We start from the raw sequence: 20605 nt of genomic DNA, 5'->3' as shown, positions 1-20605 counted from the left end.
GCAAATTCCCTAAAGGAAATTTTACCAGGACCATCAGCCCGATATCATTACTGTACTGGTCTACCGGAGGAAATTTATTAAAGATTACCTCCACTTTCTGTTGAAAAAAACTTGATGGCTACTAACTGCTGATTTCCTAGTTGCGGCAAAGAAAGTTTTGAAATAGTTTTTAACAGTGCCTTACTTGAATTACTGACAGATTTAATTTGCTTAGAGAAAAATGCAGCTTTTTTAAACAATGCAACTTTTTTATTGTGTTATTTTGAGGATTTACTTACATGGGGATCCTCCCCTGTCGATCCTCCTCCTGGTTGTCCTCCCGATGGTGTCCCTTGATGCAGCAGGGCCTGGAAACAAAAAAATAAAAGAGGTTGATTAAACACACAATTCAACAAAAAGGGACTGTCTCTTTAAACAGGTACATGATGTTGACCAATGGGAAGACACCTACAAGGAGAAAAGGGAAGCTCAGACCCCGGAGGAGAAGAGAAGGAACGAGGTTGCAAAGCCTCGAGAGGACTGAACGGAATCAGAAAAAGAAGGACGGATTGCTTGGAAGTATCCAGTCGAGAGGAAGACGTTTTCACCTGGAAGGGAAACTGATGTGGAAGCACCCATCTGGGAGAAGCTGGAAAGATCCTACCAGGAGGCAGAGGAGGTCAAGTCAGGACCAGACGAGTGGTGGATGACCCTGGAGGTTGCTGAGTAGCCATCTCATCAAGTGAGTAAGTAGCCGGGGCTAGATTGGGATACGAGGGTGAGGGCAGAGAGGAAGGAGGGTGTAGGAGGGAGACGGACACGGGAAGTGCTGGTGAAGAGTAAAAGAGAAAGCCTTAACTGTTTTCTGTCCTAGCCATACATTTGAGGACTAGAAGTCCAATAATGCTGCAGACCGCTTAATTAAAAGACAAGTGAGATTGAAACCCTTATTTGTGGGTCTCAATAGAAGGGAGTAAGACCCGTATCAGAGAAGAGATCCTGCAAACAAACAGTTAAGATTTGACCTCATATATATTTTTACATTTCCTTTTCTTACGCCATTCTCTTTTGTACCGACAGGAGGAAATCAAGATGCACCTAAAGTGACCGGGCACATATTTTTTCTTGTTAATTAGAGTGAGAGCTAAACCTGTAACCCTGAGGGTATTTTCAAGTAGTTACTCTTTATTTTCCCTCATAAACCCTGAAATGTCTTGGTGAGATACACTCTCAACTGTTGCTTCTGTTACTTACTGCTTGTTTCTCTTTACACCGAGAGTGCTCCAGGGAAATCCAGCCACACCCAAAGACTAGGAGAAGAAGAAAAGAAAGGAGAAAAACATAATTTGCAGATATTCTGATTTGTTTGACATGCTTGCCTATAAAAATCGCAAACATATCTGAAAAATGAAGATAAGCCTTCTCGCCTTTACCTCTGGCCCAATCTCTAAAGTATCACAGCTACACTTTGCATATATTTTACTTTCCCTATCGGGTCATAAGCTCTTCTCTAATTGTCATTAAACCACAGTCCCAAGGCTTGCTTTTTCTGGATACTTTAATGTTTGCAGGGCCTAATTCATTAACTGCATCTTTCAGCCAGACCTAGTAACTTTCCGACATTTGATCAATGTCCTTGGTTTCTCCTGGCACTGAACTAGGGAGAAGAGCACTCAACTCTGAGTCTTGAACCTTATGCCAGGCATGAGGGACAAATGATTTTCACCTGATCGGAACAGGGGGAGTTCAACATTGTGCCATGATCATTGTCCATGGGTCATACCAACATTTGCAAATACCCTTCACATTCTAGGTGGTAACTCCTACAACATTAGTTCAGCCTTGAATCTGCCATCATATTTGTTCATGGTAGGCACTGGGATGCTGAGTTAGGCCTTCAAAAGAGTGCCCATTTTCAGTGACACTTTCTTCAACCGGGATCTCCTATTCCTAGTTTCATTTTCTTTACACCTCTTATTGTGGCTCCGCCTTGACATTATGCACAATCATTTGATTTAAGCAGTGTCTGATAAGTGTGCTCACTCCAAGGATCGTTTAAAATGCTTCTGGCTTTCTTCCTGGATCTCAGAGCTCAACAGTCACTGGCACTGTGATGTTCACAATTTGCCACTAATAATTAGCAATGTGTGATTGTGAAAGTAGTAAAAAACGAATTTTTACGACTGCTTCACTATAAGGACATGTAAAAATGTTTAAAAGTACATGTCCAACTTTTTTAAATACACTACACGTAGCCATAAGGGCTCTTTAGGGCTTACTCTAGTTGTGACTTATATGTATTAAAAATGAAGATTGAATCCTGGCAAAGAGTTATTTTGCCAGGTTGAAAATATGGTTTAAAACTGCATACAGGATGCAATGGCAGGCCTGAGACTTAAAAGGCTACTTAAGTGGGTGGCTCAATATGTTATTAGTTGAGGGGTTGTGAATCCTACTTAAGCAAAAACCACAATCCTTGTCAGGACGGACCACAAAAAGTCATCAAATTAACCTGTGCTTAACCCTCTGGTAGCTTGGTACCAAGCAGTCAGGCTTAAATTAAATAAAAATGTGTAAAGTATTTATATATCAAACAAAAAGGTGAAAAAATAACACAAGAAAAATGCCACACAATTTAGAAAATTGGGTTCACTGTTAATAAATGATTTGACAACAAAACAACACAAATCCAATCAGTAGAGCAAAAGATAGGCAATATCAAAGATTTAGGTGAATATAGTGCCAAAAGTACAAAGCACCACTCGCGGTTATCTGGTCATGCTCGACCAGGGGAAACACACAAGTTCAAGCCAACCACAATGAAGAGTGTACCAGACATAGGGCTCATGTTGGTCCCGTTGAAAAAGTAACCTTCTTAACGTCCAATATGAAGAGTCTAGTTTGCGATGGAGGAGGCAGCGAGGAGAGCTTCACAAATGGTCATTGTTGTACCGTGAAGGAACCAGGCATTAGGGATGGTCATCCCTACAATGCACAGATCTTGTCAAGCATCATAGGTGATCGTTGCTAGAGCTTTGCGTTAATGGTCTTTGCTGGCTGACTTTGCGGTAGCGCGAAATGCAGATTTTGTGTTATGGTGATCATCATTGACAGTCCATAAAGCTTGAAAAGTTGGGTCCACGGAAACTTCAGGTTGGGGGTCATTGTGGGTGGCAAGAACTCAGTGGTAACAAGCCAGTTCGAGGTCAGAAAGAGTCCAAAACTTCAGGAGTTCTCCCTTTTCTTCAGTGGAGTGCACTCTGATTCCATCTAAGGGCCCAGAACCCATGACATGGCGAGGTCTCTTTTGGGGATCAGGGTCTCACGCTAGCAGAGACTAGCAAGGGCTCAGCCAGGTCCAATTGGATGTCAACGCAGGCCCAGTTGCAACAGGTCAGCTGGGCAATGGCAGGGAGGTCTCTGAAGTGTGTTATGTCACTGTGGCACAGAATTGGAGGTAAGTCAGCTGACCCTTGCAGTCACTCTAGCTTGTATGAAGGGAGCAAGTCCAGTCTTCCTTCTCAGAGATCAAGACATGCATTCAGTAGCAAAGCAACACTTCTTCTGTTGTATCAAGGTGTGTACTGCAGAGTGCATCTCAGGGTCCAGTATTTAAACCTGGTTCCAGCTTTGAAGTGGGAGAAACATCTAGACTTCCGCACCCACTTGGTTCTGGAATTTTCTTCCTTCCCATGCCCCAAGAAATCTGGGGTGGCAAAAGGCTATTATGAAGTTCTTTGTGAGTGCAGGAGGCAGCCTCAATTTTAGTGGAAGCGTGGTAGGTGACAGTTCTGCCCAATCCATCTTGTCAGGATAGCCCATCCTACCAACATCCAGTCCCCCTTTGTGACAGTGTACACAAAGGCCAGCTACACCTAGTCATGTGACCCAGGAGATAGGCTGCAGGCACCAAATGGTTAGGACTAGAAAATGTAACTTTTTTTAAATGCCATTTTCGGAATTGTGACTTCAAATTTGACTTTACCATTAAAGAGCATCTGACGTTACAATTCTTTAGAGACCAAATATGACATTTCTACCTGTTCCTAAGAACCGTTATCATTTACTAAATGTAATAAGGAAACCCAATCTTATCCTGTGAAAGAGGTAGGCCTAGCAGTAGTGAAAAAAATTAAGAGTGGTTCATTATTATGACATGTAAAATTTAAAAGTACATGTCCACTTACTAAATGCACTGCTCGCAGATCTAAGTGCTGTTTAGGGTTTACTGTAGGGGTGACATATGTATTAAAAAAGAAGACTTAGGCCTGGAAAAAATGGTTATTTTTCCAGGTCGGGAAATGGCAGATTAAAATTTCACACAGGGTGCAATGGCAGGCCTGAGACATGTTTAAAAAGTCACTTAAGTGAGTAGCATAATAGGTGCTGCAAGCCCACACTTATCATTTAATTTTCAGGGTCTGGATACATGTAACCCAAAGATTCAGAATCTTTATTGTATTTAGTTATTTAAAACCATTACAACAATACATATTGATTATCACAAATACCAAGAATAATTCATTACTCCTGAGCCATATTGTTATATGTATTTGAAATATCCTTAAATAAAGGGCTTATAAACTTTACTCCCCTACACGCAAGAACTGCTGAATGACCGCTTAGCCAGGTGATAATAGCTTGTCAGCATGTGCCAATTCCCATATTTCCGATTAGTGATTACGGTAGTGTTTTCCTTTGCAGTAAGGGAACAAGACAAACACAAAATATATGAATCAATGATTTGCTCTTATATCAACATAGTCTACCAGAAAGGTTTTCTGCCTATTTTTTCCAGGATGGAATGAGGTCTTTAGTTTCCATAATGGCAAACCGGAATAGCATAAATTGATGTTTCAGTCTTAATGAGAAATGTTCTGCCAGATACCATTGAGGACCTATGCTGGAATACAAATGTATTACTGTCCAGACATGTCCCCTTAATGCAAAATCATTTTTATCTGTTACATTTTATGAAATTCTCACTGCAGATCTTAGTGCTTGTTTGAAGAATGCCTTTCCCAATGGTGCTCCACAGGCTTCTTGTATGCCTAAATCCTTAATCGATAAGATTAAATGACTTCCCCAGGGTCCCTTTGTAGTACTAGTCAATTAACCCTCTATTTCCTTCCAGTATAAATAGCTGATAGACCCTTTTTCTGCTGCTCGCAATCTCCCACACAATCTTATGAAAGCACTTTCAGACTAATGTTTCTGATTTTTTTATCCGAACTCTAACCCTATTTGTGCGGGTGAGACTGATTTTGGAATATTAAATACGGCTCTGTAGACTTTTATTTGGCTTCTATTGAACATATCTTTTTCAAAACAGCACATCATTTCTGTACCTTAGTGAAGGTAATAACCGGGCCTCCATAACCTTAAGTAAGTGGGTTAACGATTGACAATTCAGTTATTGTTTTAGTATTGTTAAGCCATATGTTAAAGATTGTGCCTAGGCCTGAATTGATAATAAGTGGGTTTTACCGGTCATTTGCTTATCCATAATAAACCCCAAATATTTACAGGAGCGCACTTCCTCCAATTTACTTCCTTCCAACCACCACGCATGATTTTTTAACTTAAAATCAACCAACCAGATCACTTTGGTTTTATTTAAATTCAGATCAAGCCCCTGTTTTGCCATATATTTATTTAGGGTATTCATACTCCATTGTAAACCTATTGGTGTTTTACTTAGTAGACCTATATCGTCCGCATATTGTAAGCAGCTCAACTTCTCCTCCGCAAGCAATGGTGGGTAATTATTTTTTAAATCCAAAGCGTCTGCAAGATCTGATAGGTATAAATGAAACAGGCTTGGGGCCAGAAAATATCCTTGTTTGAGACCTATGTATATCCGGATTTTGGGAGTTACACGACTTCAATCCCCTATTTTAACTTGGGCCCATGTGTGTGCGTATAGTTCCACAATTGCCCTTAATAACTCTTACGGTATTCCCCATTCCTCCAATTGTTGCCATAATTACCCTCTAGGTACACAGTCGAAGGCAGATTTGACATCAATAAAACATGCAAACAAGCCAGTTTTTTTCCGTTTTGCCTTCTCTATTAGCAGGGTAAAGGCTACAAGATTGGTCAATGTCCCCATTCCTGCTCTGAATCCTGTCTGGAATTTTGGTATTAGTTGTTTTTCTTCCATCTACATTTTTAGGTGTTCCATTAAACAGGATGCGTGGAGTTTCGAGTCAACATCATGTAAAACTATAAGCCTATAATTGCGGGGTATACCTGGATTACCATTTTTTAATATGGGCTGAACGATGCTATCTTTCCAGGACTCCAGTATCTGATTTGTGTAGAAAAGTTTGTTGAACATTAGAGTTAAGTATTGGGCCCAATAGTCTACATCTGTTTTAAATAAAGCATTTGGGATACAGTTTGGACCTGGTGCTCCCTTAAATGTTAATCTTTCTAATATTTCTTTAAGTTCATCTGTATTGCCCAATAGGGTCATTTGATTTTCCTTTATATGGGAGCTTAATTCTTCTTTACTTTGTTTTGTCCCTTGAGTAAATTTAAAAATGAACTGATACACCAATACATCATTATTGTCCACTGTTCCTGGCACTGATTTACAAATCTCCTGAGACACTGATATATCATTAATGTTGTTTGTTCCCGCAAATGAGTACATTATAAAGACGTGGGCTTCCCAAGTTACTGCATCTATTCCTGCATTGACTTGTCTCTCCTTTCCTATTACAAGACCATTTACTATTTGCCAGAATTTTTTACTATTTTGTTGTTTATCGGACTCAAGAAGTTTAATCCATAGATCTTCGGAATATCTTCTTTTCTGTTCCCAACAACTTTTCTTGAATTTACTGTTTAATTTTTGTAAATTCTGAAGCGAAGTGGCAGTGGGTCTCATTCCTTGTCTTTGAGCCTCTGCCACTAGTCTAGTTTCTCTTGTTATTTGAGATTTTTGCCTGCATAATTTCTTGTTGTTCCAGGGATACTTTATACCACGCCCTCCATCAATATATTTTAACCGTTAGATTTTTAGTGGAAATGTAGCTAATAGCAAATCTCTCAAATATTGCCACGCCATTACTCTATTGTTGAATTCAGGATCTACTGCCTCTTGCATCGAGTTGCTTTCTATACACTCAATAGATCCAGCAATATGATAGACTTCTGCCATTATTTCCGTAATCCTCTCACCTCGCCATTTTAAACCAAATGTTATCGGTGGAGACATTAAATTATGTGTGACTGTAATCTGTGTGTTATTGTAATGGATCCCAATTAATTGTGGAAAATGATCTCTCTCTGAACGAGGTTGGATGAGAAAATATTTTACCTCGGATAATGCTGTCCTATTAATTGCAGTATACTTAATTTTTGAACTTTTTGTGCCACTTAGATAAATAATCGATGCCGGGGAATCCCCAATTGAATTTCCATTTAGAATTCCGTATCCTAGTTTCTCCAATTTGCTCCTGAACATAGCCCTGATCCGATTGTTCCCCTTTGTGCCAGTTTTGCTAAGATCTGTAGTAAAATCCCCACTTATCAATATTATCGCCGAATCATATTGCTTCTGAAATATTTTTAATGTTTTAATCAATATTGCCATCTGACCCTCTTTCTTCACTTTGTTCAGATGTAAATAAACATTCAAGAGCAACAGAACCCTAGGAGATTTATTTGTCACCTTGGTGATAACTTTGAGGACTTGAAGCCAATTAAGACCCATATCCAATTTATTTTATTTATTTTATTTATTTATTTATTTTATAGCATTTATAAGGCGCACAGCTACCCACAAAGGGTTTCCCGGCGCCAAAAACAGCAAAGACACAGGGCACAACTGGAGAGAGAACAGATCCGAAGGCAAGGATTATTGATCAAACAACCAGGTTTTCACGCTTTTTCTGAAACTCCTGTAGTTTTCTTCTTTGCGTATTTGGATAGGCAGTGTGTTCCAAAGAGTTGGGCCCAAAAATGAGAAGGATCTTCCGCCCAATCTAGCCCGTTTATACCTTGGTACCGCAAACTTCGCAGATGTAATTGAGCGAAGACTGCGATTTGGAAGGTAAGGCTTGGCAAGGTCTTGAAGATATTTGGGGGCAGTCCCAGCTTTAATTTGGAACGAATAGCTCAGGGTTTTGAAGCGGATCCGATTTTCGACCCTAAGCCAGTGTAGATCTCTGAGATGTTTAGTGATTCTGGCATATCTGGGAATTCTACAAAGCAGTCTGGCCGCAGCATTTTGTACCAACTGTAGGCGTCTTATGACTGCTTTATTTGCACCCAGGTACAGGATGTTGCCGTAGTCAAGCCGAGATGTCACTAAGGCATTGACTACGGTCTTCTGGGTGGTCGATGGTAACATCCAGACAATTTTACGTAGCCATCTGAGAATAATAAAACAGATACCAGCCACTTTATTAGCTTGCTGCACCATAGATAAGCTGTCATCAATGATGACCCCAAGATTTCTGACTTGGGTGGCAGGAGTCGGGAGCTTGCCCAGTGAGGTCGGCCAATGGGAATCGCTCCAGAGATTTTTACTGTTCCCTAAGAGGAGGATCTCTGTTTTCTCCCCATTTAATTTAAGTTGGTTGGCCGACATCCAGCAGAAAATTTCATGGAGGCCTGTTTTAAGTGCAGAAGAATCAGACGAATCGGATTTAGATAATGAGAAAAGAATCTGAGAGTCGTCTGCATAGGTCATCAAAACAAGACCAAAGTTCTCTGCAAGGGTGGCTAGTGGGCGAAGGTACAAATTAAACAAAAGGGGACTCAAAATAGATCCCTGTGGTACACCGTGCGGGGAGTAGAAAACATCCGAACAGGCCTCAGAGGAGGTGATCTGGAAGGTCCGGGAAGATAAATAGGATTTGATCCATTCTAGCGCCTTGCCCTCGACACCACTCTCCCCCAGCCTGCAAAGCAGTCTGGAGTGAGAGATGGTGTCGAAGGCTGCGCTTAGGTCCAATAGGACCAGTGCCACCGTTTGGCCATCATCTCTAAGCTCTTTAATTTTTTCCGTGATTCCGATGAGGGCAGTTTCAGTGGAGTACCCACTCCTGAATCCGGACTGAGAAGGGTGGAGTAGTTCATTACTTTCCACATATGTGGAGAGAGCTTCATGAATGTGCTTTTCCAGCATTTTGGAAAAGGCAGGAAGTAACGATATTGGTCGATAATTGGCCAATACCGTAGGATCGGCAGCTGGTTTTTTCAGCAAAGGGCTGACTATGGCGTGTTTCCATATAGCAGGAACTGAAGCCTGTTCCATGGACGCATTGAGTATGTCCGTAATGGGCGTCAGGGTAGAATCCTCCAGTTGGCTGATAATACTGATGGGTATGGGATCACGGGGAGAACCCGATTTGATAGCTTTAAGAAGTTTCCTCGTTTTATCCGATGTTAAAGGGGGCCAGGCTTCAAGATGACAGTTTCCTTTAAAGCTTTGGAAGGTATCCTCTTGGTTATGGGAGATAATACTGTTGTTATTAATATTAGAGACGATCTTTTCGATCTTTTCAGTAAAGAAGGACGCCAAGTCTTGACATTGCTGAGTACTAAGAGGGGGAGCCTCCGCTCTTGTGTTTTCTCCAGCCAATTCCTTCACCGTATTAAAAAGAGTCTTGGATTTATTAACCGCTGAATTAATTGTCGTAGTTACGTAGCATGCTTTAGCTTTCATGCATGCCGAGTGATAGCTGTTTCTGGCCCTACGGTAGATCTCTTTTTGGTGAGCCTCATAGTTCTTACGCCACTGTCTCTCCAAGTTCTTACAAGTAGATTTTTCTTTCTTGAGGGCCTCTGTAAACCAGGGGGCCGGGGGACGATGTACTTTTCCCTTACAGCGGGATAGGGGCAGGCAGGCATTCACTGCATCACTTAGCCATGTTTGTGTAGCCTCAGCTATGCTTTCCATGTCTCCATCAAGACGTGGGAGGTCTTTGTTCAATGCACTATTAAGGTCATCTAGATTTAATCTTTTCCAATTTCTCCTCAGAGATTCAGAAGAAGTGATAGAGAGGGATTTAGTGGATTTAAGAGAGATAGCGAAGAGTATGAGAAAATGGTCTGACCAACAAATAGGGGTAGAGTTCAGCCATGATAGTTCTTCCATATTAGAGATGATAGGGTCAAGCAAATGTCCTGCTTTATGGGTAGGACCCTTATTGCGCAGTGTCATATTCAATGCCAAGAGATCATCAATGAGGTTTTTACAATTCGTATTATTCTCATCCTCCAAATGGAGATTCAAGTCCCCGAGTATTGTAAAGTTTTGGGCTTTTAAATGGTGAGGTAAAATAAAATTTATCAAATTATCAGACCATGAGGGGTTATGAACTGGTGGTCGATAAATCAATAAACCAGAAAAAGTGAAATTGGGGCTAAGGGTAATTTTAAAAGATGCTGCTTCGCACTTGGGAATATCTGCAGATTCAAAATTGCATACAAAGTCTCTACTATAAATGATAGCTATGCCCCCTCCTGTTTGGCCAACGCGATCTCTCCTTACAATAGCATAACTCGCGGGGAGTGCCGTAGCAACATCAGGGCCTGCACTATCATGGAGCCAGGTCTCTGTGAGAAATATCGCACTGAGCTTCTCATTCATTAGTAGATGGAAGATATCTAGTTTGTGTTGTGGTAAAGAACGACAATTTACCACGTAAAAAGTGAATTTATTAGAACCAGCTTTATGGGGGATACCAAGCGGAATATCAGGATAGGGCTGGAAGTTTGACAAGGAAAGGGAACAAGTTGGGCAGGTCTGTATACCAGCACACAAGGGATTGAGAGTTGTACATTTGTCGTGTCTAGCTGGGCGTAATGCTGTTAAAGACTCACGCGTAAGCATCATACCTGAGTAATAGAGGGGCTGAGTTCTGAGCCCTAAGTCCCGGCCTGGCCCGGACGGGCACAGACGGGCTGACTCTGGCTGGACTCCGGCGAAGACGAGGCGCGTCCGCTAAAACGCGTCCGCTATCGCGGAGGACGACTGTTTCCTTTTATGTCGGAGACTAGCGCTCTCTCACCGCGCTGTCCCGCACTAAGATGGCCGCCACAGGAATCCCTAATGCTCGGTGCCTTGCCTTAACTCGGCAGGCATCGAGCGAGTGAGAATACAATGGAGAGTGGGAGTCAGCGCCAATAGCTGAGCCAATAGCTGAGCGCTAGTAAGTGAATTTAAAAACGATTTTAAAAAAGAAGTACTTTTCTAACCAAAGTGCAATACACAACACAATTCAATTTTAAAATGCGAAGCGCTAAACAAATACAGCTGGAACTGGTCTCAACGTTAAGCTGTGCTGCAGCGTAACAAGCTGCTCGTGTCACTTGCGTGACCCATATCCAATTGCTCCATAACCCAATTATATTTAATTGAGCAATAGGTAGTGAGACCTCCTTTTGGGTGACCATATTATCTAAGATTTTTCCGCTGGGCAATGAAACCCTAGATACCCCAATATGTGCAGTGCCTCCAGACACCTTTTTTTCTGCAGCAGAATGAGATCATAATTCTGCAAAAAAGATCTTGTATCCTCCTCTTGTTAGGTGTTACTGAAACTATGTACATTTCATAAACAAATATTCAAATGGGGTAGTTGTAATTCGAGTCTTCGAACTTTATTGTCAGGACCGACTAAGAATTACATCTATGTTTTGCCTTTCCCCCCTCTGGCTATGGATAGGCATATGGGCTTTCTGTCCATGTTACATGATGTCTCAGGACCTTTTATTCAAAGGCTTCACAATGGTTACATTTTCTTTTTTTTTTTATATATATTTTTATTTTTCAAATTAGTCACACTTTATACATTATACATTATTCATCATTAATTAGGTTTCCATTAATTCCTATCAACCAAAGATATACAGATATACAGATATATATTATTCAATACATTTCACTATTTTATACAAAATTATATAAAACACAATTATATAAAACAAAATAACCACTCATCCTAATCCCTCCTTCTATCTCCTTATGGGGTCCCATATTCTCAGACCCATCGATCTCCCTCTCTTCTCTTTTCGGGCATATATATTCTTCTCTGTATTATACGATGCTAGTAAATTAGCCAGCCAACACTGCATTGTCGGTGGATTCTTATCCAACCAGGCCCTAGCTATTATTAGCCTATATACCGCCATTGCCACGAATATAAATTCCCGCTGCAGACCATCATTATCCCTGCCAACCCCTAATAGGATCCAAGACGGAGTGAGCTTAATTCGGACCCCTAGTGTACTATCCAGAAACCCCTCAATATCTCTGAGCAGCGTATGGAGTTGCGGGCAGGTGGCAAATATGTGTATATTGTCAGCCTCGTTGGCATTGCATCTCAAACAGGTAGTTCCCGTAGTGCCTCCCCATTGTGCTATCCTGGCTGGAGTAAAATATAGTAAATATAAAGTTTTATAATGCTGAGATTGAACGGAGGATGCACACAGTATCGATCGGCCTAAATCTAATGACTCCTGAAACCAACCTATTTCTCCACTTATTTTCTCCGCCCATTTATTACTGTATTTTTCTAGATCATCAGTTTTCTCTTTTACCAGACTCGCATAAAGAGAGTGTATCGAACGATCTCCTGCCATTCTTATTTTCTCCAAAATTTCATTCTTGTTAAACCCCCCTGGTCCTCCTTGTTTGTTAACTAGATAACTCCTAATCTGGAGGTACTTAAAAAAATCTCTATTACTCAAATCATGTTTATTCTAAGATCCATAAACTGCACCAACCCCTCCGGTTTCAGTATATCTCCAATTTGTACAATCCCTCTTTCTGCCCAGTTCAACATAATTTGGTCTCCGAATATTTCCAAAGGGAATTACTTATTTTTATACAATCTTACATACCAATTGTATCTCCCCAATTTAAACTTTTTCAGAAATGCATTCCACATTTTAACTGCAGCCAGAATTGTCTTAAACTTCGTTCTTTTAAAGTATCCATAATCTATACAATTTAAAAAAAAAATTCCCACATCCACCCCTACTACCGCTGTGTATATTTTCGTAGAAAAACTATTAACCCTTGGATCACAGTCATTTCCACCTATCAATCCCTGCATATATTGCAGGGCGGCTGCCATATAGTAAAGCCTGAAGTCCGGAGAAGCCCACCCACCCCTGTCTCTAGGTAGGGACATAAACCTATAAGCTCTGCGCGTTTTGCCCTGTGCCCAAATAAACCTATTACAAATGGCCTCCAGAGTGTTAAACCAGCTAACCTCAAACAATAAAGGGATTGATCTAAAAAGTAAAGAAACTTGGGAAGGATTATCATCTTTATTACATTGGTACACCCCACCAGTGACAAATGTAAATTTTTCATTCTCTCCAAATCCCCTTTTACTTGTGACATTAATGGGGTCATATTATTACCCACAACCTGATCTAAATTTGCTGATATTGCCACCCCCAAATATATTGCTGAGTTAACAACTCTATCATCATTACAATTCACGTAGCTATTCTCAACAATCTGTGTTTTACATCTATTCAGACTATATCCGGAAACCTGTCCAAAATGCTGAGCCTCCTCTTCCGTCACCCTGATTGCATCTCTGGGATTGGGTGTCAATATAGCTACGTCATCCGCGTATGCCAACGTTTTTACCCTACAGCCATTTATTCTCATTGCCGGTATACCTGGATTTCTCTCCAACCTGCGCAGATAGGGATCCAGATATAACGCAAATAGTAGGGGAGATGAAGGGCAACCCTGCCTTGTCCCTCTACTAATTCTAACAGCTTCCGAATGTCCTCTATTAACTCTGATCTTAGCCATTGGATTTGTATAAAGAGTTTGGATTGCTTTTATAAAGCCTTCACCTATTCGGCTCCACCTCATAACCGACCATAAAAAAACCCAGGAGACCTTATCAAACGCCTTTTCAGCATCCAAAAATAGCGCTCCATAGGGTCTCCTGGGGTATTTGCTGCATCAAACATTGTTATTACCTGTCTTATATGCTGTGTTGTTCCTTTTCCCGGGATGAAACCATGGTGGGAGGGGCAGACCAGACTTTCTACAACCCTTGATAGTCTTTTAGCCAACATCTTGGAATACATTTTTACGTCTGAGTTCATCAATGTAATTGGTCGGTATGAACCAGGAGCGGTCATTGGTTTGCCTTTCTTTGCAACTACTATAATGTCAGCTCCTCCCCAGGATTCCGGTATTGACTCTCCCTTCTGTGCCAGTAGCATTATATTAAACATATCCCCCAGTAGAATTGTTAGGAATGTTTTATAAAACTCCTATGGTATCTGGTCTGGGCCTGCAGCCTTCCCTGAGGGTAGATTACCTACTGCCGCAACAAACTCCTCTAGCTGGAATGTTGTTTCTAATTGAGCCTTATCCTCCAATATTAGCTTTCAAGGGAGTACTTCACCCAGATAGCTTTCTACAACCTCCATACCCGCTGTATTATCTGCATCATATAGATCTGAATAGTATTGCCTAAATACTTCCCTTATCTGATCCGGTTCTTGAACCATATTTCCTTGTGCATCTATGATCTCCCTAATATCTGCTGCCGCTCCTTTCTGTCTAATCCGAACAGCTAAAATGTGGCCCACACGTTCACTAAGCTCGTAAACACTCTCCTTCCTAGCCAGGTACTTTTCTATTGTTTTCTTGGCAATCCCTTCTACTGCCTCTGCCCTAAGTGCTATCCCTTTAAGCAGTATCTGATCTAGCGGGGAACGTTGTCTAATGGCCAATTCTAGCTCATCCTCAACTCTCGAGATGTTTCTATACATCTCTTCTACCTTTAACTTTTCCCTCCTTTGTTTCGAAAAGACATAGCTCATTGTCTCCCCTCTCACCCCTGCCTTAAAGGTGTCCCAGACTACTCCTGGGGATGGTTACATTTTCAAGCGATCTTGTTTTATTTCCTGATCCAATTGCTCCCTTTAACCCTGTGCCTATTGATGCGAGTAGTACTCGTACATTTACATGTAGTATCACCTTACTAGGAACTTACAAGTACATTTTTTTTTTTAAATGCCAATTGGATGTAAGCCAGTTTTACCATGTGTGAAAGAGTGAAGACATGCTTTTTACCACTGGTTAGCAGTAGAGACATGCACAGAATCCTAAAATCCAAAATAACAGGTTCAGAGAACAGGAGGGGTGACCACAAAATGTTTGAGGGTGACCCTGCAGAGAGGGCCAAATCCATTCTGATGCTTACCAAATCGCAAATTGCTACTAAATAATCGTGGACCTTAAAGAATCCCGATTTGGTCATGATAATAGTATATACTATTTTGTGATTCAGAAATAGCAGTTTGATTTTTAAAATATATCGCTATTTCCAAATTACAAATATTAAGATTTTCTACATCAGACCCATATTTATTTGAGCATACTCACTCCACAATTTAATAGCATAGGCAAATAGTATCAATCAATGTAGTTATAGAGGATGATTCTTCTTAGAGCAAACAGAACTAAAGGAACGAGAATATAGAAGAGGACAGCAGACAGATTTGAACATAGAGAAATAGAGTGGAATTAACTATGGTATAGGAGTAAGAAACTAGAAAGATAGAGGGACTGTGAAGTTGAATAATATAGAAATGAGAGCAATAAGAAAAGTGATGTAAAGAATTGTTGTTTCATTCTAACTTTGTGAAGCTCAGGAGAGATTACTAAATTGGAGCTAAACGACATTAAATCTGAACAGAATGGTTTAGTTCCTTTTTGAAACGTTTGGACATAGGCTGAAATCTCAGGGAGTGGGTTTTGAACATGGTATTGTTTAGTGGAATGGCTAACTTCCTCTATCCCTGAGGTCTGCCTCTTCTTATTTAGTACAACGGAACTCAGCCAAGCATGTTGGAATTGGAGCCTATTGAGGAACTTCAAGATTGGACTGATAGTTCAGTTGAAAGAAGCAAGTAACCTAGCATGCCACTATGTGATTCAATTATTTTATTATGATTTGGAATTTCGAGGAATTCCACATAAAATACGGATAAAACAACATTTCATTCAAATCACAATAGTAAAAAACTAAATACAACATAAATGTTTCTAGGTTACACCCAAGAATACATAATCACTTATCTTCAATAAACTCTACACTCTGGAGGACGACAGAGGACAGTCTCTAAACCACAAAGAGTTACATATTCAATTTTCCTTAATTGCATAATTCTCAAGTAGTCGAATTCTCTTTTCTTCATTAAGTTCATCACTACGATGGGCTACAACATTCTAGTAAAATATATTTACGGCCAATGTAGATCATTATCCGGTGGGTAAAACTTTTGGCTCTCACCCTGGTTTTTTTTTATAAAATAATCTACATTTGGATGGCACTTGGTTAAGATAAAAATACCATTACCATCAAATATACACATAACAATATACATAAATAATTAAAAACTTTTTTAGGGAGGTGATCATGGAATGGAAATAGCAGCAAGTAAGTATATTTTATTTATAAAGTGCTAAATAAAGTGCTAATGTAATACAAAAGTGCTAGTGTATTAATACCCTATTCTAGGACATTTCTCACAAATAAATACCCAGGAGCTATGCTTCTAAGCAAATGCACTTTGTTAATTAACTATCTTACGGAATTGCTAGTACACAGAAGAATTAAGCATTGATTTTCATATTTAATGACTAATTAAAGTGCTTAAAGTGCATAACAAAGTGCTAATGCATGAGAACACATCACACTGTACTATAAAGGCCTAAGGAACACCTACGTCTGCTAAAATTTTTAATATACATTCAAAATTCTTTAAAAAAGGGAAAAATTTGAAAACAAATCAGTTCAGATGGTGGGAGCAGAAGAAAATTACGGGCCTGTTCTGCTGTGGAGATTTTATACTGTAAAAAAACATGCCTTAAATATTTACGGCATATTGAAAGATGTGCTGGGCATACAATCAAAGCATGGTTAAGGTCTTGTATAAATCACAGTGTCTTTCGTTTTTGGGGATACCCTCCCAGGCACCTGTTACAATCCTCAAAGGCAGCAAGTTCATTCTTAATATTAAAATCACTCTTCGAACTCCATGATTCAAGATCCAAAGAATGTACGGTTGAGGATTTTTAACTATAGAGCTCTCCGCAATACAGTCCAACCTTCCATGCGCACGGCCTATTTTCAAATCTCTTTCCCGTGAAATCACATATATAGTTCTTTTAATTATATGTTTTAATGTTATTTTATCCAATCCTGCTGCCCCTTCAAAATCTAAACCAAAATTGCTTAAAGCCTTTAAATAATTCCTAAAAATTACACTTTTTGATAGCATATTAACGAAAATTTCCTTATGCAATGCCATCCTTAATAGGTTCTCCTGACAATGTATCAATGCGTTACCCCATCTTAAACAAGCTGCCATTGTTAAGACAAATGTTGAAAGAAGGCCAAATTCGAGCCTAAGGGCCGCAATTGACGCAGCATGACTCAGATTGCATAATTGTCGCCAGATTTTACCTTCCACTTTCTCGTACTTTGCCCATTCACATTCATCTATCGTTTTATTGCCGTAATTCAAGGTTGGGGGAATCTTTATTTTATATACGGCAATGGTGTGAGAAAAGTGTCTTTTCCCACATTGCAAGTACAAGCGGTTAATTGCAGAGTCTTGTGAAATAGCTTTACTTTTGCAATGGTCCATGTGTTTTTTAACAGAACACCTATTTGTGAAAAATGTTCCTAGATAAGGGTAACATTTTACTATTTCCATCATTTCATCTTCTAAAAACTATTTTAAGTTTGATCTAACCTTACAGCCCTTATAACAAAAAATCATCACTTTACTCTTTGAAGCATTTATTTTTAAAAAGTATTCCTTAGTGTACCTAACCAATTCCGACAGTCATCTCTGCAGCCCAATTGGGGTTAAGTCCATTATTATAGCATCATCGGCGTGCAGCAAACAACTTATTTTTAGGATACCCACTTGTGGAGGATCCCCTTTACTCTCCCCTATCCGACTCGGCAGGTCATTTATGTAGATTGAGAAGAGTAAAGGGGCCAATAGGCACCCCTGCTTTAACCCGTTATTAGTAGAAATTTTCTTTGAAAGCCCTTGAGTCCCCCCTTACAAAACTTGGGTCCATGTAGAGGAGTGAAGAGCAATGATCACTCTTAGCAGATTTCCTGGGATCCCCATAGTAATCAATTTCCTCCACAGCGTCCCCCGATCTACCCTATCGAACACTGTAGAGAAATCAATAAATGCTGTATACAATGGGGTCCTCCGACCAACGGGATATTTATCAATTAGGGTTTGCAGAACAGAGATGTTATCTATGGTGCCACTGTTCTTCCGAAACCCAGATTGTTCAAGGGGAATTAAATTATTTCCAAATACCCACTCTTGTAAATGAACCAGGATACTTTTTGCAAACAATTTTCCTGTTGCGTCTAGAAGGGAAATTTGCCTAAAACTAGCCGGGGAGTTTTTAGGGGCCTTCTTATATAGCTGAACTATTATGCTTCCCTTCCAGGAATAAGGGATGTCCCCGAAATTGTAGCAATAAAGGTGAAAGGCGAATAAAGGTTGTAATACTTTTGCCCACTCGCCACAATCCTTTTTTATTATAGCTACTGGGACATCATCCGGACCCATTGCGCCCGAGAATCTTGCCCTCTTAATGTATCCTTGAATTTCCCTCTCTGATGGCGCTTCTACGTCACCTGCCAGTGCTATGGTATTAAGGGACCCCTCACCCTCGTCATCTAATAAATTAGGGGCATACAATAAGGATATATAAATTGACCACTCTGTTTCTGGGATTAACATGGGTTGAGATTTTTCTCTACTATCACAGAATTTGGCTATTAAGGCTCAGTATTCTCTAGAATCACCAGTAAGTGCAACTTCCCGAAGGTTAACCCATATTTTATCTTCGGAGGCCCTACGGTTGGCTGCTGCTTTTTTTTTTCGGACCTGTTTTAATCTGTATATCTCTTTTTGTCTAAATGGGCTAGGATCTCTAAATTGGGCTCTAATCAGCCCATTTATCTTAATGTTAAGCTTTTTAGTTTCAATGGAGAATAATGCTTTTGGGGCAGCTCTTTCAACTTGCTTCTTTTTTCCCGGATTTCTTACAGCGGCCATTACTCTTTCATATCTTACGATCGGGGTCTCCCAGATTAAACTATGCGCAATATTTTTAAATACCCACTGGAAATTCGGAAGGTTCTTATGTGACCAGCATGTGCGACCATTATTTCGAGAATAAGTTACGTTGTCATTGCTCTGGTTCCAGAGTTCAGTTTTCTCGAAATTTAATGCTAAACTTACCACCAAAATTTTGTGGTCGCTCAGTTTAGTGGGAAGCACTTTAAACTGTGAGCATGCCCCAAACAGTTGAAAAGACACTGCCATATAATCAAGTAGGGAGTGGCCAAATATCCCATGAAAGGTAAGTGCTGCAGGTGAATCCTCTGGGAATCTACCATTTAATAATACAAGGTCAAGATTCCTAAGATTTTGCAAGAGCGAAAGGCCACGTTTGTCAGATTTTAAATTGGCCGGGAATATTGACTTTGGTATAAACCATACCTCCTCCAAGTCCACATCGGAAAAAGACGAGATGGAGCTGTTACTTACTTTAGCATTAAAGTCCCCTACCATCATTATGCGTACTCTTTCTCCATTACTACATAAGTTTTGCAGAAAAGAGCCAATGGAATCAACCAATGGAGTAAACGCTTTCCCAGGAGGAATATATACGTTTACCAAAAGTAAAAAAGTTGCAAATCCAAAATTATCTTTTTCCATTTTTAACTTAGCGCAAATACAAAAATTTGATGGATGTATGTATATCACAGGGTCCCATGCCAACTCACAGCTTAACAAAATGGCTAAACCCCCACTTGCATGTCCCTTTATAGATTTTTTTGCTTCACTACAGTACACATAGTAGCTCTCTAATTGAAACTCTTCCCTTGCCCACGTTTCCTGTAGGAAAATTATCTTGGGGGCTAGATGTTCTAAAGATTTAAGCTTCTGTTTGTCTTTACCTAGACCTGCCATGTTCCATGACACAATTGTCCCCAGAAGGCTACCCCCGCTCTATGGGTTTTGTGTTAGTTGTTTTTGCCCCATTCAAAGTACTTGCAATCCAACTCCATTTAGACACCTCGTCTCCTTCATCTATACTAAGGACCTCTTGGACCTCGGGTGCTGAAAACTTAATTTCCCTTGCACCCGATATCCTACCTACTGTAATTTCCAAATCCTCAAATTTTATAGGTGTATTCTCACTCTCATGTGCAATGAATCTTTTCCCTTGTTGATGATAAGGTATTTCGAGGTCCTTGGGCGGGGCCCCAGGTGATACCGTACTAGTAAGAACGTCTATTCCTCTTTTCCTGAAACCATCTACATTTGCTTAAACGAGCGAATACACTACCCCAGATGTAAAAATAGCTCTAGTTACATAAGGTTTGTTCTTCCAATCTAAATGAACCAGTTCAATATCATTACTGGAAATTGACTTTAGATCATCTATTTCTGATATAATTCTAAGAAGGGCGCTTCTATTCAGTGTCATTAACTAAGCATCAAAAAGGGGGATAAAAATTAAAGTCTTATTCGCTTGCCATGTAAATATTTCGAGAAGCCTAAT

General features: G+C 40.1%; 1 long non-coding RNA gene across 3 annotated transcripts in view; it reads right to left on the bottom strand.

Moving 5' to 3' along the window:
* Nucleotides 1-268: 268 nt before the first annotated feature.
* The window catches only part of LOC144783772 (uncharacterized), a 317953-nt gene continuing 297616 nt past the window's right edge, over nt 269-20605 (bottom strand). For all 3 annotated transcript variants that reach the window (XR_013601598.1, XR_013601600.1, XR_013601597.1), the window contains 2 exons: nt 1234-1289; nt 269-347 (listed from right to left, as the gene is read on the bottom strand). This is a non-coding gene — a long non-coding RNA (uncharacterized LOC144783772). The remainder of the gene's footprint in view (nt 348-1233; nt 1290-20605) is intronic.

The sequence above is a fragment of the Lissotriton helveticus genome, chromosome 10, assembly GCF_964261635.1.
Source record: "Lissotriton helveticus chromosome 10, aLisHel1.1, whole genome shotgun sequence".
NCBI lineage: Eukaryota > Metazoa > Chordata > Amphibia > Caudata > Salamandridae > Lissotriton > Lissotriton helveticus.
The sequence above is the reverse complement of the archived record's forward strand: the minus strand, read 5'-3'. Positions and strand labels throughout refer to the sequence as shown.